The sequence below is a fragment of the Wolffia australiana genome, chromosome 13 (genome assembly GCF_029677425.1).
Source record: "Wolffia australiana isolate 7733 chromosome 13, ASM2967742v1".
Taxonomy (NCBI): Eukaryota; Viridiplantae; Streptophyta; class Magnoliopsida; order Alismatales; family Araceae; genus Wolffia; species Wolffia australiana.
Genome location: NC_135847.1, coordinates 14,531,532 through 14,554,581, shown reverse-complemented (window position 1 = coordinate 14,554,581; position 23,050 = coordinate 14,531,532). Strand labels below are relative to the sequence as shown.

General features: G+C 37.4%; 1 long non-coding RNA gene across 1 annotated transcript; it reads left to right on the top strand.

Moving 5' to 3' along the window:
• Positions 1–21,838: 21,838 nt before the first annotated feature.
• Positions 21,839–22,415, top strand: LOC144711153 (uncharacterized). The gene is made up of 2 exons (XR_013583481.1): positions 21,839–22,105; positions 22,209–22,415. It is a non-coding gene; the product is annotated as an uncharacterized LOC144711153 (long non-coding RNA).
• The last annotated feature ends 635 nt before the right edge of the window (positions 22,416–23,050 follow it).

Sequence of the window (23,050 nt, the reverse complement as noted above, 5' to 3'; positions counted from 1 at the left end):
CCTTATGTTCCACCACAACCATGAAAATTTGCAAGTGCATGTAAGATTCTCCTCTTCTATGTTGTCACTCCTAAAACATCCAAGACGCTAAGAACAATCTTAGTGGATCTCTAAAACCAAATCTCATTTAAAATTCCCACAAATGTAGGAAGACAGTTTAAGGATTTTTTTTCAGAAATCTACACCTCAATTTATAAATCCAAAATCATGAATGGAAAGAAAGGAGAAAAGAGCAGAATAAAAATTTATTCATTTATGTTTTATAATCTTGAAATATTGTCCTTTAATCATTTGCAGCTGTTTCCATGTTATTCATGATAGATTCAGAATTGATATGTATCCCTATGCATAAACAGACAAGAAAAGATTTCATTAAATAAATTATTAACATGCGGAGTATGGACACATCTTTTTGCACCACATACATGTTGTGTGTTTTACCAAATGCCATGTGATCCCGTGTGGACGCTGATATAAAGAATGACACTCTTAATGATTGAAACCATTAGATGTGTGATGTAGAAACACAGTTTCAATGCCAAACATACACATTTTCCTTCTTATATAGTCAGATGATGCTAGATAGGCACACCATTATTCTTCATTTTTTTGATAATTCCTTGCCTTAAAGCTCATCATTTTTATAATGATGACACATTTACTTTTTCCTGATATGCCAGGATCGCCTTTAATTGGTCATTCAATTTTTCATTGTGTTTTAAATGTAGTAATTTTTTATATCGGTCTTTGTGACTCCTGAATTAAAATAAATAAATTTATATTGGTTAATCATTGGGCATTATCAAATCTATCCATTGCTTGAAAAAAGTGTTGGTTGTCATTCGATTGAATTCAATTTCCACAGGTTGCAGAGAAATATAGAAGAGTACAAAAATATTAAATAAATTCCATAAAGTAAAATATAGGTCATAAAAAGATAGGAGTATATTGACTGGACTCCACCTTGGCAAAAAAATTAAGAAAAATGATAAATCACATAATGTATTTATACCATTTCACCTGTGAAAATTCTGGGAAAAATGAATTCCTACAATAATTTTTTAAAAGAAATAGATTGATAAACTAAGAGAGACATCCTTAGAGATGTAGATCATATTTATAGGTATATGTGAATGATTGGTGGTAACTCTGTGGTGTAGTAGATTTATAAGAATAAATGCCCGTACTGAATGTTAATGAAGGTTGATATCCTATGTATTTTACATTTTTTCAGCATTTCAAAGGTGAAGAATTGCACAAGTTGAAGAGGCTATCTCAAATGATTCTCAAACTAATTACAATTTTTTTGCTGATGGATATAATTCCGTAACATATTTTATGAAGCTTTTATCTATTTATCCATAACATCACATCTCCATCTCTCTTTGTATGTTAGAACATTTTTTATCAATCTACATAACACAGCTCATTCATTTATATGCTTTCTAGGCTAATTCATATCACCAATATGTACTGTATTTTTGAAGATTTTGGAAATCCAAATTAAATTAATTTTTTTTTAATTTTCAAATGTTGTAGCATACATCTAATAAGAAATAAACCTGGTTAATGAAGTATCTTAAGTTCAACTAATTTTTATGAGAAAATTTGATATTTTGAATGGTTTTAAATCTATGTTGAGTATTAATACAAAATAAATTTAGATGGTTTAAAATATTTTTCATGTCTTGTAATACACTTTCATGGACTAATAATGCAGGCTCACCTGCACTTGTGTGTTTGAGAAGGGAGAGAGGCATGACAATAATTAACACAATCATATGGCATCTTCTTAGATGCCACACTATTTACTTCATTGTCAATTTTTACATGTAGTGTTTTATTTTTTAATCTATTCTAATATTCAATAATATAATATGTGGCAAAAGTAAGATGGTATGAGGTTGATGTACCAAATGTTGGGCAAAAATCGGTAATGTGCATCTATAGGATATCAAGGCAGATACTGAACGGGTGTGGACGGTGGTGGATGATGGTATCAGATGTCAAATCTGATGTTGATTCACTCCATTGAAATTTGGTTAGAAGATTCTGGTATACAAATGTCAACAAGTTCATTCCAAAGTAACTAGTATTGTATGCAGAAATTTTTAAAAATTATATATTTATTATTGGGTGGTGTCCTAATATTGAATATGGATTTTTTTGTTGCACGATGACTCTCCACGTGGATTGTGCTGGTGGATTGGTCTGTGATAAATGAGTTTTATTAAGTGAAATCTTTCTATTCAAAACCTTTTATCAAATGAATTCTGGAATTATATTTTTATTATCTAGTTTAGAGTTATTTACCCCTTTTTATTTGTGCAGGAGTAATATCATTACCTCTTAGAGTGATTTAATTATTTTTCTTTGTTGGTGATTGATATCATAACACTCTAAGAGATCCTTTTCTTTCTAGGTGATTGGAACCTTCAGAGTGAAGCAGCGAAGAAAAGAGAATGGAGAAGTAAAAAGATAATAACATATAATGAGAAAAAAATGAAGAGCCCCTCCCCTGACCACTCAATCATCTTCATGAACTTCATGATGCACCCAAACTAAGGTTTTTCAGAATTCCATGATTAAGAACTCATAGGTCATTGTCAAAGTTGAACGTCCATCCGCAAGATGTCTTTAGTGTCTCATGTTGTGGACCACTTACAAAATCATGATGTGAATCAACCTAATTGACAATTTGGTATAATGAAATTCAGAGATATTTAAAAATCAATTCTAGAGTTTCTTTCCGACAAGGAGATATTAATTTACTAAGAAAATATATATATTCATTTTATACTGATTTATTAATATATTCCCACTAAGTGAGAATACGTGGAAACTACAATCTGATAAGGAGACGTGACATGGATGATTCAAAAGAATGGGTAAGGCTAGGAATGAAATAACAGATGGATATGCACTAACTAGATAGCTTGTTCCCAATAATGTATGAATGAGTAGAATACACTGTAAGGATGTACATAAAATGAGGATATAGGATACATTTTAGAATGGTGTACTTACCCAAGCAGGGGATGATAAATCCAAGATACATAATTCCTCAAAATAATGACCATGTATGCTTCCGAAACAGGAAACCCCATATATATATATTGTTTTTATTTTTTGAGCAACGGGTGAAATAATAAAAAGTGGAATCTTTCAAGATAAATAGGTGTTTCTCAACTAATTAAAAAAATCATCTCATTTTATGAAGGAAATGATGGGATAGAATGAGAAGATGTAGACAAAAACAAAGGGAGGGATAGTAATGAAAAGATATCCTTAAAGAATGATATCACAAAGGGAAAGAGGAGAAATATATGTGAGTAAAGCATATCATAAATAATTAGGGATAATGGGGTGTAGATACGTTCCTGTTGAGTTAAGCAATAATAGGTGAAATGGTGTATGGTAGGCTGGGAGAAAAAGTGAAACTGGTACATATCTAGCTCTCAAAGATAACTTAAGGTGGCTCAAGGAAAACTGATCACGTCTAACCCTAATAAGATTCCAATTAATGGAGATCCACACCATCCAAATAGATTCAACTAGCAGATGGTAGAATGAGGGTAGTTCACTCCGCTCTCAACCTAGGAAAATAGTACTTCAGCCCTTTGATTTTCCTGTATGTTTCTCACCTTACCATATATCCTAGCCACTCAGAATGAGACGATAGGTCGAGATCATGATTCATACCATCAAAAGGTACGATCGATCCTCTACAAGCCCTAACTTCTGTGCACATACTTCTTGAACTCAAAGTAACTAAACTTTCCAAAGTGGGATTAGATTAAATTTATGATGATAATTTTCAAAAACAATCCACGATTTTTTAGAAAATCAATTTTCCCCCCAACTTGAATGGAAGAATGGATACACAAATTATAAATCATGTAACAATATTCATCCCAAACATAAAAGCAGCATTGTTCCTTACATAAGAAATAAAATTGGATGAGAGGAAAGGCCAAACATTGACTTCTTTTGCCCATTTAGTTTATGTTACTGCTCCTGCCTTTAATACTTGGTTAATTAAGCTTGCATCCTCAGTACTATCATGGTAAACAAAACTATCTATAAAGATAGCTGATGAGATCAGATGAGATATGTAATAGCCATTTATTTAGTTCAAAATACAAAGAAGTTTTAAAAAGTAAACAAAACATATATAGATGGAAATCTAATAATTCAAATTAATGTACTAATATAAGATTAAATCCCTGGTTAATTATGAAGGTCTACTGAAACTTCAATTGGTTGAGGATCTAGTTCCAGGTACACCTTCAATTTTTGTTCATTTAGTTTAAACTGTTGACCTGTCTTTGAATTCAAGAGCAAAACAACTCCATAATCACATAATATAATTCTAATAAATGTTCCATCTCATATGCACCTAAGCTTTCCTGGAAATAGTTTTAAAGCCAGAATTGTTAAAGTTGGATCCACCATCACAAGTTATTGTACATGGACATCCAAATCTAGAGAATATGTACTAGTTCAAATATTAGGACTACTTTATGATCATTTGTCCGAGTAGGGATTACCTCAACCCTCTTAGATACATAATCCACACCCATCAGTATATAATAATGTCCATAAAAATGATGGAAAAGGTCCCATAAAATCTGTGGCCCATTAATAAAAAAATTATTTTCTATGATTGGTTTTAAGGGCATAGCATCATCCCTTTTAATAATGATGATAGATATGATTTGAAAAAAATCATGCCTCAAAATAAAGTAAGCCAAAAGAACCTGCATTGAAGAACCTTTAAATCAGTAATTTTCAAACCAAAATGTCCATCACAAAAATATGAATGACATAGCTCAAAGATAATTTGATGTTTATCTTTTGGGATACATCCTCATAATTTGATCAGGTCCAAAATGAGATATTTATAGATCCTCCCAAAAATAATATTGGGCCTCTCTCATAAATTTCTTCTTCTCTTGATCAATCCAATTCTTTGGGGTTTTTCGTGAAGCTAAATAGTTCACGTGTGCAAACCAAGGGGTTCTTCTAGAGCTAATCTTGAGGATATGCATGTCAGGAGGGTTTTAGCAATTGGAATTGGATTACTGACATTTAGCATAGATAAATAATCAGCTGCGAAATTCTCAGACCCATGTCTATCCTTAATTTCTAGGTCAAACTCTTGCATGATAGGATTTAATTGTCTTTGCCAGTCTCTAGTGGGTTGTCTTTTCTTCTGTAAATATTCTATGAACGCATGTGGATGCATTAATTGCCTTGATATCATAAATAAACCATTCAATGGCAGATTTATATTTTTTAAGCATATCGAGGAATTCATTATCTTGATGCAGAGAAAAAGATGAAGAAATAATAAATTTAAAGTCATTGTTTAATTCTGAAAAATCATATTTTAAAGTCTATGCTAACCGTTTTCAAATCAATTTTTGTTTCAAGAGAGTAAACATCATTCTCAGTACATTTTGAGAAATTAGATAGCTCTAGAGATGGTGAACATAGAGCTGTAATCAATATGCCCAAAAACATCAAGAAAACATAGATCTTATGAAGATTTTTATGGATATTTCATCAACTTAGATATTCTAATTTTCCAACTCGAAGGTCTACTACTCTCGTTTCCCAAACTGTGTTTCCCCTAACTACAGCCAAAAGGGTCTACCTAAAATGGTAGGCTCATTTCTAAGATATTATGTCACCTTCATATCAGCAATAATGAATTCAATTAGGAAATAACACTATTGTATTTTGATGAAAACACCTTCTACTAATATGTAGGGTTGCCTAATAAAGCTGCTGGTTAATTGTAGCTCTAAAAAGATATGTTCTAATTCCCAAAACATGAAATTATCATATAATGCTTTCAACAAAATGTTAACACTACTTCCTGAATCAAGTAATGATTTTGAAAAGATATATCCTCCTATCTCATACTTGATTAGGGGAGCTCTTGGATCCCTAAATTTTTGTGGAAGATTATGTAGAATAGTAGTAACATTTCTGAAAAATGGAATTCTTCCGTGTTTTCTACTAGGTGTGTGATAACAATTAGGGTCATCTATGGGAAATTTACACCTTTATGCATTGAAATATTTATAAATTTGTGTTATCAACCTTTTGATAGCGCACACCATCAAGGACCGTCAACGACGTCATCCGCGTCGCGCGCCTACGACGTCGATGACCGGGTGAAAGACGCTCGAAAAATTGCTTTGTTTCATTGCTCTTTTCTCGCGTGTTTTTTCTTTTCCCGTACTCGCCGTCGTGTTTTCATCGCGTTTGGGCGTGTTTCGTTTATCTACCGTTTTATCTTCAAGGGGGAGGAGCCTCCCGTTGCCCCCTTTTCCCTTGATTCCCCTCTTCTTTTTTATTTATTTATTTAATTTCCCCTTTTTGTCTTTTAATGGGGGCCCAATTTATAAGGGCCCCCTTAATGGACCTCGTCTCCCCTTTTGTTGACCCATTTAAAGGGCCCAGACCTCTCCCCTATATAAAGAAAGAGGGGGCCGTCCTAAGAAAAATCAGACCAAGGAAGAGAAAAAGTTGTTTTTAGTCTATCTTTGGTCTCACCATTTAGAAAATTAAAAAGGGGAAAAAGGAAGAAAAAGAAAGAAAGAAAGGAGGAGAGAGGATGGGCGAGACGGAACGGGGTCGGCTTCGCGCCCCTTTCGTCCCGCCCGTGCGCCCGTTCTAGGGCTGCATCTTGCGGAGCCGCTGTTGGAGCCCTAGGCGGCCGCCGCCGCGGGCGCGCTGCCACTAAGCCACCCTACGACCGCCGTCAGGCTGCCCAAGACCGGCGACGCGACCCTCAAGGCCGTCACTGCTTTCGTGGCTGCTGGAGCCCAGTCGAAGACCGCCGAATCAATGTCGTTGAGGCCATGAGGCTGCCACCAGGTCTCTGCTGCCAAATTCTCGCCGTCGGAGCCCTTCGATCGCCACCGCGCTGCCCTACGGCCGCCTGCGGGTAGCCCAAGCCCGGATCCGGGTCCCCGGAGTCTGCCACCGCCGTTGGAGCTCGATCGGGGGCCGACAAACCCCCCGGTTGCCAGCCCCTTTGTCCCCGGCCTTGAGCCCTCGCCAGGGCAGCCACAGCCGCCTAGAGCAGCCACCATCGCCAAGGCAATCGCAACCACCAGAGCGGCCGCAACCGTCGGACCGACTACAGACGCCGGATTATAACATGCATTTCTAGTGCCTTTTATTATCATATTTATGTGTCTTTGTGCATTAAATTACTCATATTTGCATGTTATGAAGCTTAAAATGATTAAATCTATTTTTAGAACAAATTTCTGAATTTTCTGTATTTTTTAGGATTTTTCTAATTGTATATTCTAAAAGAATATAACTTTTGAGACAGAATATGATTTTCTGGAATTTTTGGATATTAAATTTTGAAAGATATGATTTTTCTGAGTCAATATATATATTTATACGTATTTTTTGGGCTTTTATTTGATTTAATATGAAATTTTAAGTATTTTGGTTTTTTTTATGGCATAGGGTGACGTGGCGTGCCGATGCGCTGCCACGTCAGCATCGAGAAAGAGATTTTTTTCCTTGTTTTTTGGTCCTTTTGACATGTACATGTGGCACGGAATACGAAAAGCCGCAAAATACGAAAAGCCACAGAATACGAAAAGCCATATAATATGAAATGCCACGGAATACGAAAAGCCACAGAATACCAAGTGCTTTGACTTCTTAACATGCACGAAACTGATGACATTGATGAGGAGAGAAGAAATTAAAGGCTAAGATTGCTTCAACTTCCAACGGCCATAACTTTTGATCTTCCCTTCCTCTTTCTATCCATACCCTCTAATCTATAAATTGAGGCCTGGATCACTGTAAAAATCATCTTGAACTTGCTTCCTACTTTTGTGGGCTGATTGAAAGAGAGTGAGTTTTGAGATTCATCAAGAGTGTTCTTGGTGTCTTGGGTGTGTGGGAAGAGACAAAAGAGAAGATGGGGAGCTTACCAGCACTCACAAATCACTGTGATCCTGGCGGAACATAAGGATCTAAGGTAAGTGTCTTCGCCATTCCTCGCCGCCCCGAAGAGGTTATCGCCCCAAGCGTAAGATGTCCTCAACGAATCTTCCACCGACCTTTACGAATAGCTCCAGTGCTACTTCGCCTGTCGAGCCACCGTGATCTCTCTGGTGACTCTCTGCCCCACCCACTCCGAATCGCCACTGACCGTCGACAACATTGCACTACGAGTCACCGCCGACGAGGTACGCCATCCTCTCCCGTCACTCGTTTATTTACCTCTTGCAATATATCCTCGTCTTGACTCCACCGCACTCGGGCTAGGTAGGTGAGAGAGGACGAATTGAGAGAACTTCGGTCAACTAAGTGTCTTACCGGTGTGGATGAATACGTCCGCTACATGTGAGCCCTACGGATAGATTCTGTTCGGCCGTAGATGCCTTTGTCGCTCCAACGAGGTTCGAGAGGCCACCGTCACCCCACCCGGCGACCCGTCCAATCTTGGAGCTCGGCGCCTCACTCGAGTCCGAGCATGCACGTACGACACGTAGGGCATTCCACGCATTGTTGTCACATCGACCTGTTAGGGTTTAGAACCATCGGACGACGACACTGCCATAGTCTGATACCATCATCCCTTATCGACACCGAACCATCATATTCGGTGTTGAGCCTTCGACGTCCCTGATGACATCCGACATCACCTTTAAATGATTAAAGCTATTTTTAGTGTGATATTCTGAGTTTTATGGATTTTTAAGTATTTTTAAGGATTTTTCCGACACCATATTTCTAAAGAACTTAATTTGTTGACCATGAGCCCACCACATGTAGCCATTTGAGTCAGCGAATGACGACCAATCATGACTATTGAAAATGATCAGTTGTGCTAATCATTGCAGAAAGGCGCAATTTTGGCATCGCAAATCGTGATGCCATAATGCGCCAACTATTATCTAATAATCTCTTTTTTTTGTTGGGGCGATGTGGACCAATTAATGACAATAAATGCTAATAGAAAAATATGCAATTTAAATCACAATAAATGCTATGTGATAATCGAAGGAGAAAATAATAAAAAAGGAAAAACAGAAGTAAAAAATTGTGTTGGTACACGTGGAGCACGTGTATTCCCACAATTGATTAAAAAGAAGAAAAGAAACTGACATAACATGCAGAAATGCACTGTTATGAATGACATGCGTCAGGGTGTCATTCAGTAGAAAAAGCAAAAAAAGGAGGAATCTCGTGACGTGGCATGCGGCGATCCGGCACACCATCAAACAGTGATTGAATAATAAATCCAACACTTTGTATTTTCCTATCTGCAGGTACACATATCATTTAGAGTGCCCAATCGTTGAAGAGGAGGTGATCGTGCCAATGATTAACAGCTGACGATTGGTCAATTTAACCAAAAACAGAAAAGGAGGAAGCGTCAACACTGATCATGAGGATAGAGAAAAATGGATAACTAGGAATGCATCAAGTTTAGAGCTTGATATCTAATGATCCAAAAGGTTGATTGAGATGAAATTTTGAGGGACCCTTCATCTTCACCCCCTCTTTCCATCCATACCCTCTGATATGCAAATAAAGATGTGGATCAGTGTCAAATTCATCCTTAAACTTGCTTCCTACTCATGTGGGTTGATTGAAAGATAGTGAGTTTTTAAGATCCACCAAGTAGTGTGCGCCCATCCCACCCCTAATATTGGATGATTATATCAGGATGGATGCTGTTCTGGAACTCTGGAATTGAGCTATCTGATATCCATCCATACCGATAACCTGATGTCGGACGACGATATCGGATCTCGGCTGCTATAATTCTGATATCTGGTACCATTATCCATTCCAATATTGGCATCTGACCTCATCTCAAAGGTTGGATGATGATATCCAATATGGACGACTAATATCGTTTTTTTAAATATCTGATTTATGACTTCAAAGTATTTTTAAATTAATTTATGATACATAAATACGATATTGTGAGTCATATATACTGCTTTTTTGAGTATTTTATAATTTTCTTGATGGCGTCAATTTATTTATCACTTATAATATCATACTTAGTCTGGCCTAGTACAAAATGTGTCAGATTTTTCTCACTGCAGAGCACATAACTTTATATTTTTTGTATATTGGACTCTATGTCCTCTATTTTTAAACCCATATCCAAATATAGTATATCATTATTCAGAGGTCGTTTTTGGTATAGATTTCAATAAATGAAATCTAGATATCAGATATCGAATTGGATATCCGGTATCAGATCTGACGCATCTAGGGCCCTGCAATGTTCATCCCAATATCCGATGTCGGATGGATATCTGATATCCGTCTGATATCAGACATCAGAAAGTATCTCATCACTATCTTAACTTAATATTACTATCTTCCCTCGCATTTTCTTGTCACTTTATTTTTAATTTAGTAAGTATCTTATCTCATCTCAATAATTGCTATATATAGACTACTAAATCATTAATCGCTATTCCCCGTTGAGACGATCCGTACTCATCACTAGCTAAGATTTCTAAGTGGGTATAGGTATTGCTTCTGAGATTTTTATTGAATAATCTCAAACTCTAACGACAAGTATAAACCTAATTTTGAGATTACCAATGTGCACATATTTTTCAGCAATTTAGCATACAATGGAATATGTTGTATTGCTTTTGTTAATGGAATGGTGATTGTTTCTTAAAAATATCAAGAAGATTTTCCTCATGACAATTTTGTTTAACTTAAAATTATTCAAAGCATCAAGGAACGGAGTAGGATGGACATAGTCTTACTGATTAGGTTCTTTGTTGTTAGGATTATCTAATCCTTCATGAGATACTTCTACTTCTTCTTCTTCTCTTTGAACTTTAGAAATATCGTGTTAGATTTTCCCATTTCTTAATTAAGAAATGTCATGCATGGTTTCATGATGATTTTCAGGTAAACTATGACTTTGAACCAAATGTCAACTCCAATTATTAGTTTGAGGTTGAGTTGAGAGTTGACATGTTCCACAGATAGGGAATCCATTCTCAGCCATTTTGCCTCTTGTTAGAGGTCTTCCCTTGGATTATTTTGTTCTATCATCTGATCAATTTCCTTCTTGATATCTTTGAGCATTATGACTATTTCACCTTGCATTTTCTCTGTTTTTCCTGTTTTTCATGCTCATTTCTTTGAAAACCATCATATGAATGGTTAGTAGTTTGATGACAATTATTGTGGGTAAAGTATTCCGATCATATGAATGAAGAAATTTATTTTTTCTTGATGAAACAGTGAGGAATTGCGATATGAATGTATTATCACATGATTTCTAAGATATGTGCTGTCTCTAGGGTTTTGAGAATTTTGAGATATAAATCTATTCACCTTGGACGTAAAGACATCCATAACGTGTTCACAATCAGCAGTCTAATTCTACATGATTAGTGTTAGAACAATGATGGAAAAGTAAAATATCAATTTGATAAGGGTGAGATGAATCGAGTGATTTGAAACTATCGACATGGGTTATTAAATAAAAAAAAGCTTTTAGTAGTTGTTTGATTCGTAAATCAGGGTGAAAAACACTCACATCAATCTTGGAAGTTGTATTTCTTCCATTACGAGTAAGAACAGCATAATAATCATCATTTTTTGCTTTTGTTTCTAAATTTCCAACTGCCATTTATCAATATTTATGCATCAAAGTACCTTCACTCACCACATTGATCATCTTTATGTCTTAATATCTTAGTCCTGCATAAAAAGTTCAAAAAGCTTTCCAATCTTCTATCCTATGGTGTGGAAAATTTACCCTTAACTCTTTTTGTTATTCCTATGGTTCATCTATGGATTCATCCAGGCCTGGAAAAAATTCTCTTATTAAATTTTTATATGCATTTGTGTTTCCAATATAATATTGTCTTAAGAATACAATTTCCATTTCCTTAGAAGAATCAAATTTCACATATAAAGATGTAAACCAACTTCTAGCTTTACCTCTATGACTGAATAGAAACAATTGGATTTTTATAACCTCATTTGTAACATCACACAATTGGAAAGGTTGACAAATAAGAGTAAATTCTTCCAAAGGTTTATATGCCTCCTGAGATAGACAACAGAAGTTAGGGAGATATTGAGTTATATGACAATCAATTTTGTAATTCGATCCCGCATCTATAGGAGCGTTAATTTTAGCAAGTAGTTCCTACCATAGGGGAGCAGAGTATTCATTTAATCTTTTCTGTTTAGTTCCTAAATTTTTGTTTAGAATATAATCTTTAGGATGATCATCTTTATTATTTGAAGCCTCTCTCGCCTCTACTTCTTCTTCCTTTTAATTTTTTTCAAGCAATCTTACATCGTCCATGATGAGTGATAAGCCAAAAATAAGGGTGAATTTTGCGATTTTATAATCCCTTGTCATTTTTGATTTTAGTTTATACAATAAAATTTATAAAACCCTAAATTAAAATGTATAGTGATAAGTATGGGTATCGTCCAAGGGAAGCTAGTAAGGTATTCAATTTGCCATCTGCTTGAATAATTTGATCCTAATTAGAATTAATTTAATCTCCAATGAAGATCAAATCACCCTAATTAGGTTGGGAATTTAAAAAGGGGGATAGAAGAGATGGGAAGAATAGAAGAAGTGAGGAGCTCTATATTGACTTCTTTCATCCAATAAAAAGGATCAAAGAGGTCAATTAGAGGGTTTAAGGAGATTTATGTATATGTCGGCCAAGAAGTATTTATGTATATGTCCCTTTTGCTTTCTCTCTCTCCGCCATATTTCCCTAAAAAACCATAAAAAATCGCAGAAATGTTCCAATTACTTCAATAAAACTCTTCAACAATTTTAATTGGACCGTTACGCTTGCAATGGGCGACCGAGAGCTGTTTTAAGGGCATATTTCAAAACATAGTTTTAGAAAAGCCCCTCTGACTTTGTAAATTACTTTAAAACTAGTTTCCTTGTAAATATATCCTTTTCTATTTAAAAAATAATTTCTTCCTCGAATAAATTCCCAAAAAATCCAATAATATTCCAGAAAAATCTAAAAAATGCATTAATTTATCCCCACATTAATTAACATTAAAACTAAATTTTAAGCCTGTCATTTTAATTTAAATAGAATTAATCCAAGGTTAAATAAATTCCATAAATCCATAAAATTAACAGAAAATTAGGGAAAAATCAGAAATTACATGGAAACATTAATTAACATGTAAATATTTGATAACAACATTATTTTTAACTCTTTAAATGCATCAAATTGTGTTAATTATTTAAATTAGATACCATATTTAGGGTGCTATCAATGAGAGAGACTCAAGAAAATGTAAAGAAAGATTCCTCATGACAAAAAAATAGAATGATACCTTCATATATCTTGTGGCTACATGTGGCTCTTTGCGCTCACAAATCATGATTGGAAATCGTGCGAAAATCACCAAATGATGAAACACAAATCCTTATGGCTATTGTTTCCTTAGAATGTAGTCATCGAATTCGGTACTGGTATTTTTCAGTTTATGCAATAAATATATAAGCCTGTACTTAACTAAATTTAATTAGTAATGAGTACGGATCATCCCCATAAGGAACAATAATATATGATATAATATTCTATAAGTAGTGATAATAAGATGAGATGAGATAAATATAAAATATAGAACAAATAGACGAGAAATGATGGAGTGATATTAATGTAAGGCAAGGAAACTTAACGTAGATCCTTATGTTCTGCCAACATCACAACAATTTATGAGAGCAGGTTAGGTCCCCCTCTTCTCTGTTGTCGCTTCTCATACACCCAGGCACCAAAAACAAGCTTGATGGATCTCAGAAACTCATTAGCTTTCAACCAGCTCATATCTATAGGAAGCACGTGTAAGGATGAATTTGACAATGATCCACATGATCATTTATGGATTGCAGGGTATGGATGGAAAGATGGGCAAAGACATGAGGTCGGACGTCGTCGGTGGCATCGTCCAGCGGGTAATTCATTAGGAGATGTAACTACGTGATGACCTGAATCCTAGGTGGATGTACGTGCAGGCCCCCACTCGTGGGGAAATTTGATGAGTTCTGAGGTCTGAGTGGATGGCCGATGAGGGTGACGGTGACCTTCTGACCCTTCTCGGAAGGACGATGATGACTACGGCTTCGAACGGAAGACTTTCTGTTGGCGCTCGCACGTAACAGATGGGCTCGACCCGTACCAAAGAATTCATTCAATTCATAGTTTTCTCTGTAAATTCTCTCACCTATTCTAACCTGAGCACGGTGGAGCACAGTCCAAAATATACTGAAGACGGTAATATAACAAGCAAGCATGGGGATGACGTACCTTGTTGGTAGCATTGCTCGCCGTCAGGGTCTTCGTTGGTGTGAGTGCCAGTACGGTTAGATGAGGTGAGAAAATGCCGGAGGAGGGCACAAAGTATAGCTCAAAGACGGAGATGATGCAGCACTAGAGCGGGATGATGGGGAGCGAAGAAGATGAAGAGCGGGGTGCTAGGATGAAGCAGTGCAATCACACAACTCATACTTGTCAAAAGCACACGACAGCAGCAGCGATGCAGTGCGGACATGACGTGCATGACAACGACAATGGGCCGGTGGTGCTGTCAGACACTTGCGCTGCAGCGCAAAGGGTGGTGCGTCTGAACGCCCAAGTTGTGATGCACGAGCGATAGTAGCAGGCACGTAGAGTGGACAGAGACGCTAAGAAGGTCAAGTCCCTAGCTCACATCATCAAAAAAAAAATAGTAGAAGTGCTGGTCATATCACGACCACGTTCGTAAGGCAACGTGCAAAATTGATCGATGAGCAGCGTTGATCGGCAGTGGGTCTGGGTAAGCATCGATTATACAATAGATGCTCGATGGTGCAGAAAACTAGCAGTTGTGACGAGCTGAACTGATGTCCATGGCTTAAGAGACAGGGCGAGATGCCACGAAATGACTGACAGTCAAGGTGAGCGCGGTGTGGCCTGGGTCAAAACACCGTCAGAAAACTACAGAGAGACTTCCGCAAACGTCCTCACAGTGGTGCCGGTGATGTTGCACCACTGACGTCACAGGGTGCGAGCATGGGATGCTTGCGACTCAAGCACAATTAGATGGATGATCCCTCTCATGCAAAGCCCGTGGACGAGAAGCTTTGCTAGCGACAACCAACAAGTCGTGCTGGTGAGGGTGGTTTATTGCGTCAAAAGCGATGATGAACTTCTCAAAATGAGGTCAATGTAGACGATGTTGACGCACTCTGGTAGTCTGCAGCGAGAGAATCCAAGGGGTAGGCGGCACCCGTGACGGAAAACCTCCTAGATCCTACCCTCTATTCCCTTTTCTCTTCTTCTCCTTCTTTCTTCTCCTGGAGTGAGATCTGAACAACTGAACAAATAACTTCCACCTCTAATCCAGATCTGACTCTAGGACGTGCCCATCAGGGTCTTATATAGGGCCATGATGGGCTCATTACAACAGTGCACATAAGGGGCCCAACAAAAGACCCCTTTTACAACATTTAAAATAAAACGAAAAGGGAAATTTTAAATTGATTCAAAAATGAAAACGACAGATAAAACATGACGATGGGGACGCGTCAAAATGAGTACGCTGAACTCGTTGTGATGAACATGAAACACAAATTGGATGAATGAAAACAGAGAATTAAAACACGAACACATGTGCGGACGTGCTTTACCCATGATATTTAAACCCGCCGTCTTCACGGATGCTTTGGCGTGCCGGTCGGGCTGGACACGGACCAGCGGTGATGCTGATGACAGCGAGGGCAGCTACGATGATGTATCTTCAGTGCCGTTTGGGCGCGCTCCATCAAGACAAAGTGGCCCTCAAAGTTTCAGCTCAATCTTCCTTCTGCATCATTAGATATCAAGCTTTAAAGTTGGGGAATTCCTATCTATCCACTTTTTCTCTCGCCTCATCATCAACGATAAAGCTTCTTCATTTTCCATTGTTGGTTGAAACATCCAATCATTTGTTTATAGATTGGTGCGATTGTCTCATTTTCCACAATTGGTCACGTCATAGAAGAAAATTGTAAAAATATTATTTAATATCATTATTTAATCATTATGAAGTGGCAGCGTGTTGCCATGCACCACATATGTATAATTTTTTGTCTTTTGTAATAAATGACATGTTAAAGCATGCCATTCACATTAGGACAAACGTGAATATTCTCCAATAATATTCTGATGTAGCATGCATTTCACGTGAGCATCATTCTGTTTTTTGAATCAATTGGTGGTACACATGTGCACCGCAAGTGCAATCAAAATATTTGACTTTTTAAATATTAATTTTTTATCATTTCTTTCCTTCATTTTTAAAACAGATTTATTGCAATTAAAATTTTACCCTTTCTATTGGTCCATGTCACCCATGCGAATAAAAAAATTAAAATACTTGTCAATCAGCATCATTCTCCTTTTTTAAATTAATTATTGGTACACCCGTATGCCACTTATACAACCGCAATATTTGACTTTTTCAATCTGAATTTTTTACTATTTATTGCCTTGGTCTTTGAGTCACATTTACTGGGATTTGAATCTTGCATTTTTTCTATTGGTCCAGTTCATCCCTCTGATAAAAAATTAAAACACTTGTCAATAAATTATTGTCACATTATGTCATCGTGATTTGAAATGCCATAATTCCACTTTTCCACAATGTTTTTTTCACCAAATCATTGCTGAAGCTTTTGAGTGATCGTCATTTGATTGTCATACACCTATCTATATAAGTTTCAATGATATATTCTTAGCTCTAAGTGAAGCCTCTTAATAATGTTTTGAAATATGTAAACCTTGACATCTGGATCAAACTTCTCCATGATCTGAATGATGAGTGTTGCCGTATTTCCACCGATGTGTTTTTTGATGAGCTACTGAATGGTGAAAAGTCTCAGTCACAGTATACCCTCTTTTCATCCACCCGATGAACATTCATTCTCAACATGCCAGTATTGTTCTATGTAGTCCATGCATATGTGGCGAACGAAAGTCCTAGATGTAGTCCAGCTTAAATTTTTTTTCACCCTCGTCATGCAGTTATGTATCAAAATTTCTCACCACCTTTTTTTATTGGCCATACAGTTATGTATTCCACAGTGCCAGGTTTGTGCTCGTAGAGCGATCCATCTGTGCCGTGGACATCACCCAAGGGGCTCTATATATGTAAGGTTGAGTTTTTAAAAGAGCTTATAGGCATGGAGTGAGATTAAATATCCCAATTACACATGAACCCCAGTCACCCACACCCATGACAATAGTGATACCACTGCATAACGTGGTGGAGACCTTAGGTCGTTCGTGTCCCCTAGAGTTGGCGATGCGTGGACCATGAGTTTTGTTTGCGCTCATCAGGTATCATCTTGGTGATGGAAATATAGGTGGCCTAATAGCCAAAATCACTATTGAACATGTAATTCTATATCATTAATGAATGCAATGGAAGTTTACTTATTCATTATCGAGTTTATTGATGATGGAGCCCTAGGCTTGATGTGGAGATCAAATGAGTTGACATGAGATGTCAACTCAGGAATTATTAGATCTTAATCACACAACCTTAAACATGTTCCTATTCTTGGATTATTGAGAAGGGAATCAATCAATTCTGATAGAATAGGATCACTTGATCCAACTTACTGGGTGAGTATGATTGATCCTGTAAGTCATTGGTGTGGAGACACCTAGGACAAGTGGTGGGTGCTCTTCAAGAAAGAGTTCACTGAGCTGATCCAAAGATGAATCGCTGAATGGTGGTTAAAATAAGATGTCAATCAGAATGATTCACATGTTGTAGTTATGATTGTGATTCTTTGACCTGAATCATCAAAGACATCTTGTGAGAGCAAGGGTGTACTTTGACCATAGTAAATGACTTATTATCAAAGGAGTTCAACTGCTATGTGTTGGGTGCATCAACAATCTCAGGGAATTGTCCATCCCTATCAAAAGGGGTATTGACTCATGGAAGAGAATGCTTGAATAAACCCTGGCCATGGTAGAGATTGATTCAAAGAGAAAGAGTTCTCTTATGATGAAACACAACACTAATCATTAGCACAATCCTATGATGGAATTGGGATTCAACAGTTAACCATATCCCAAGGATCATTAGGGAGTCATAAGTTGGATAAGGGAATATACGATCATGGGAACTATGACTGGTATGTTCCATAAAGTGAGATAACATCGCCTTTGTATTTCCAAGGACAAGAGGTGTAGCTTGGCACCCTCACTTGTAGGAAGCCATCCTAGTCCATAGGATTAGTTGGACCTTCAATTATAGTTCATGATGATGATTATAATTGATGATTGGACAAACAAGTGTTGTTTTGTTCAAATGGCCTTTAACTTGGTTGTACGTGGGCCTAGAGGGTCACACACAAATAAGGCATGAGAATCTATGGGATATTATCTAGGGTAATGATCCATTGGAGAAATGGGATTTCTTAAATGGACGCCCAAGAGTATATGAGCCCAATATAATTAGGGCAATGAGATTTACCTAAATGAGCCCCTATATAAGGTTAAGAGAGGGACAAATTTTAGTTCACCCATGTGAGACCTTACTTTCCCCCTCTTGAACCTTCCTCTCCTCTAATTAGCTTGAGAGTTTTGAATCTTCCCCAAGAGAGTCTTGGATGGTGAGGAGATCATCGAGGCTCTCTAGTAGAGATCAAGAGGAGTCCCAAAGCTTATCTGCTAGTGTGGATACTTCTGGAGGACGTCAAGAGAGCCGTCTCGAGCCCACTTCATCAAGAATAAGCTCTGATATAAAGGCTCAATGTTTTGAGTGAAGTTTAATTATAAGAAATTTTATTCCGCTGCATTTCATGCATTTTCGCATAGAGGAGAACAATTAAATCCAACACTTGGAGCTCTGCAAAGGGTACAACATCTAGGCTCCAGTGTTCCAACACTTGCACTCCCGTCTCCAGTGTTCCATGTGTTATGTATATGTTGGGTTTCCAATTCAGCATTTGTTACATAGAGGCAGAACTCCTTAAATGTTGGGTTTTCAATGACACTCTAACGTGAATTAATCATGAAAATAAAATGTGTAATGGCATGTTTTTTATTCAGTATGGGCCTTTAACGGTGACCATTGTATCGCCCTTCCACTTGGTTCATCACCCATAACTTGGGTCGTAGATGACTATTAGACATTGATAACACCAATCGTCATGTTGTTGAGGACAGTGATCATTCAAATAAATCCCACAAGACATTAGAGCTCATTCATGAACCAGAAATTTGGTTCAAATATATTGTTTTAATTCTCTGTTTGTGAAACAATATTTATAAGTTTTCCTTAGTACAAGGTAAGGGTCAAATCAATAAAAAGCATATAATGATAGCGTAAATCTTGATTAAAATATATTTTACACTTTTTAAAGTAATTAGTTTTTGGTATTTATATATCTTTTCTAGGAATATAATTTATAAAAGTTAAAAAAATATTTAAATATTTTATATAAATGAAATGAATATTAAATTTATTTTAAATACATTTTACCAATTTAATATTATTTTTAGGCATTTCAGGGATTTCTCATAATTTTTTAGTTATTTTTGGTCTAAAAAATTAAAATAAATATACATTGGTTTGGTTGGGACTGTTCCAGTTTATTTGGTTTGGTTAGAAACAGTCAGTCGGGTTTGCTTTATTAGTTTGGCTTGAAGTGGAGAATTCGGTTTGAACCTGTTCGATTGTGTTGACTTAGTCCTCAAACAAGTTAACCCAGCCAGATCATTGGTTCAACAGTGACTGGTTCTTTTTTCGTCAATTGGATCAGCTGCTACCTATGTGCATTGTGGGCTAGCCAAGCAGATATGAACGGCAGCAATGTACAGTGGACAAAAAATGTGGAACTTTTGCTACATTAGAGCTTTTGAGTGTGGTTTGTGCCATTGGAAAACATGTCTTCTTGAAAATTAATGAAACGTTTATCTCTAGGAAAAGTAAAGAAAATTAGAATATGAATATTAGAGATCACATAAACCTCTTTGTCACTTCCCTCAAGAGCCACGTGTCACTTTTCTCTCCACGATTCTTGTTCAAACTTAGACTCTCTCCTGCACTCGTGTAGAACAAGAATATATCAAATAATTATGATGCGCGAGGCCACCAACATGAGGTTGGGAACAAGATTTTAATATGCGATACATATAGAGGGTAGAAGAGTTTGAATAGAGGTTTCCTAACCCTCCCAATCTCTGGATTTAACTCTAGGTATTTGAAGGGCTAGGATTAGTTGATTTCAAGCCTGGATCCTTGTCCCTTCCATTCCAGATTTATAAATATAACTTTCAAATATAATTTTTGGTTAGTTCCGTAAATATTGATTTTATTTGACCCCATTTCGTGAAAAGGGCTTCAATAGACTTGAAAAATGAACTTGTTATGCGTTGAGCCCCTTTGTACAATCTGCCATTGATTGGTTCCCTGTTCTGGTCTAGGGTGTAGATTGAATTTCTCTTTTTTTTGACATTTCTATATAAAATTCATCATATTAAATATAACCTAGGAACGTCCATTTTGTTCTAAGGAGTCAAGTGCGATCATTCTTAAAAAAATAAACTATTTAACAATAAATTTATGAAATTAAATTAAAAGTGTCAATTGAACTAGGTAAAATTAAATGATGAATAAATCAAGCACAAAACTAAAAATAAGTGGAAAATGAAGTAAAAATACATTTTTGACCTGATTTGATGTTATCACTCATGTATGCTTGCCTCTTGATCAGATTCTTTTGTTTATATGATTCTCTTCACAACACATGAGGCATGTGTAGTACCAATCACCAATAAATATGTAGTAGTATATGATGAAATACATGTTTGACCATTTTGGTTTTGGACTCCACATGTTTGCTTGACATCATTGACCAGAATGTAGCGTATTGTGGCTTTCATGCTCGTCGCTGGCCCTATCAGCAATCATTATTTGCATGGGAGTATGCTTCTTGTTGATTGCTCCCTTGCCCATCCATCCTTCGCTCATGCGCTGCCCCTTGCTCTGTCTCGTATGCCCTTCATTCCTCACTAGTGCATGTCACTTGTGTCTTGGCTGCTATCGACCACCACTCACTGCTCATCTCTTGTAATCTTCCTCAAGCTGTCATGCGGTAGATTGAGCAAGGAAATTAAACTACTGGATAACAAACCTTTATTATTGTGTATAAATAATTTTCAATATATAGACTTGCGTGGTAGTAAACTTATTCCCAAATAGGTTGCTTCCCATTGTATGAAACATAAAAAAATTATTCAATCGTATATTTTATAGTTTGAACATAGATAATTTTATTTATTATACTTATGTGAAAATACTATGCTTACTAATTTTATTTAACGACAAATTTTAATTCATAGTAATCGTCAGAAAAACTCCACTTTTAAAACATATATTGGAAACAGTAAATCAGATATCATAAAAACTATTACTCATGACTTATATCTGATACCGGCATCCTGACGGCGGCAAAATCTGGTATCGGCTCCGAAATTGATATCACATAACCGTAGCAACCGACATCCAATATGGTTATCTGACATCCGGAAATCAATAAAGCGGAATCTCAGATTTCCTCCCTTTTAATATCCAATTCAGCATCCGTCCCAATATCTACTAATCCGCCCCGCCGCGAGCACCGCAAAGCCCAATAACGTAACCCATGACCCAACAGCCAAAACGGGCATCATGATTAATTCCAAAAAAAAAACAACAAAAAATTGAGCATTTATCTGCGTTATGAACGTTCTTCTCTCTACGAGACGGTCCAGCTTTTTCAAAACGGCCACCAGCCTTGAACAACAGCCCTTGAATGGCACCCAAACCACTCCTCTCTCTCTCTCTCTCTCTCTCTCTCTCTCTCTCTCTCTCTCTCTCTCTGTCTCTCTTTCCTTGTTCAAGCAAGCCATGAACATCTTTGCGGAAGACGGCACGTGCGGGGTCTGCTATTACCACCCCCGCCAATTGCCAGTCGGAGTCTGCGCCGCCTGCCTCAGAGAGAAGCTCCTCGCCGTCGCCGCCGCCCGATCCCCCGCCGATGACGGTAAGAACCGGACCCGACCCGTCCCTCATCCGACGGCCGTCGTTCGTCGCACGCTCGCCGTGATTCTGATCGCCCGCCGTTGGATTTGTGATTCGCTGTGCAGCGGAGCTCGGCGGCGACGTGCGGTGGCAGAGGAGAGTGCAGCGTCTGTTCCGCCTGGGCCGGCCGGCGAAGGCGGGCTGGTTGCGGAGCCTCACGCGGAGAAGACCGCGGAATGAATGAATGAATGAATGAAAGAGAGATAGACTAAAAGACTTTCTTTCTCATGTATTGCCGTATGATGTGTATTATCATCATCTCTCTTTCCTAATCTGGTCGTTGCAACATAGTAGTAGACATGATCGTATCTAGGGTTTTACATTTTGGACCGGGGACCGAATCGGACGGGGACTGAGCAAGACCGGACCGGAATCAGACCTAACTTCAGGTACGGTTTAGGTCCATGCCATAAAACCGGACTGGACCGGGACTGTCAAACCCTAATGGTATCCCATGGGTCTCCTCTCTCTCTCTCTCTCTCTCTCTCTCTCTCTCTCTCTCTCTCTCTCTCTCTCTCTCTCTCTCTCTCTCTCTCTCTCTCTCTCCCCCTAGCGTTGTATGTATAGTTCCGGATCGTCCCGGATGTGGACGAGACGGGACTAATTTCGTCCTGTCCAACGTTCAGAGTAAGCTCAGGGATGAAGGATGTGATGGTTTTTTGTCCAATGGTAAAAAAACTGTCCCGTCCAGTCATACTGGGACGATTTTTCGTCCCGTCTAGTTCTCCCGGGACGAATTTTTGTCCCGAAATTTGTCCCGGATGAAAAAACACATTTTATATTTTTAAAATATTAATATAGATTTTTTCAATTTTTTTAGGAAATTACTGAGGAGATAGAACCCAAAGGGACATGTACAATTATTTTTGAGTGGAGTCCATTTGCACACACTTAAAAATAATGGGAC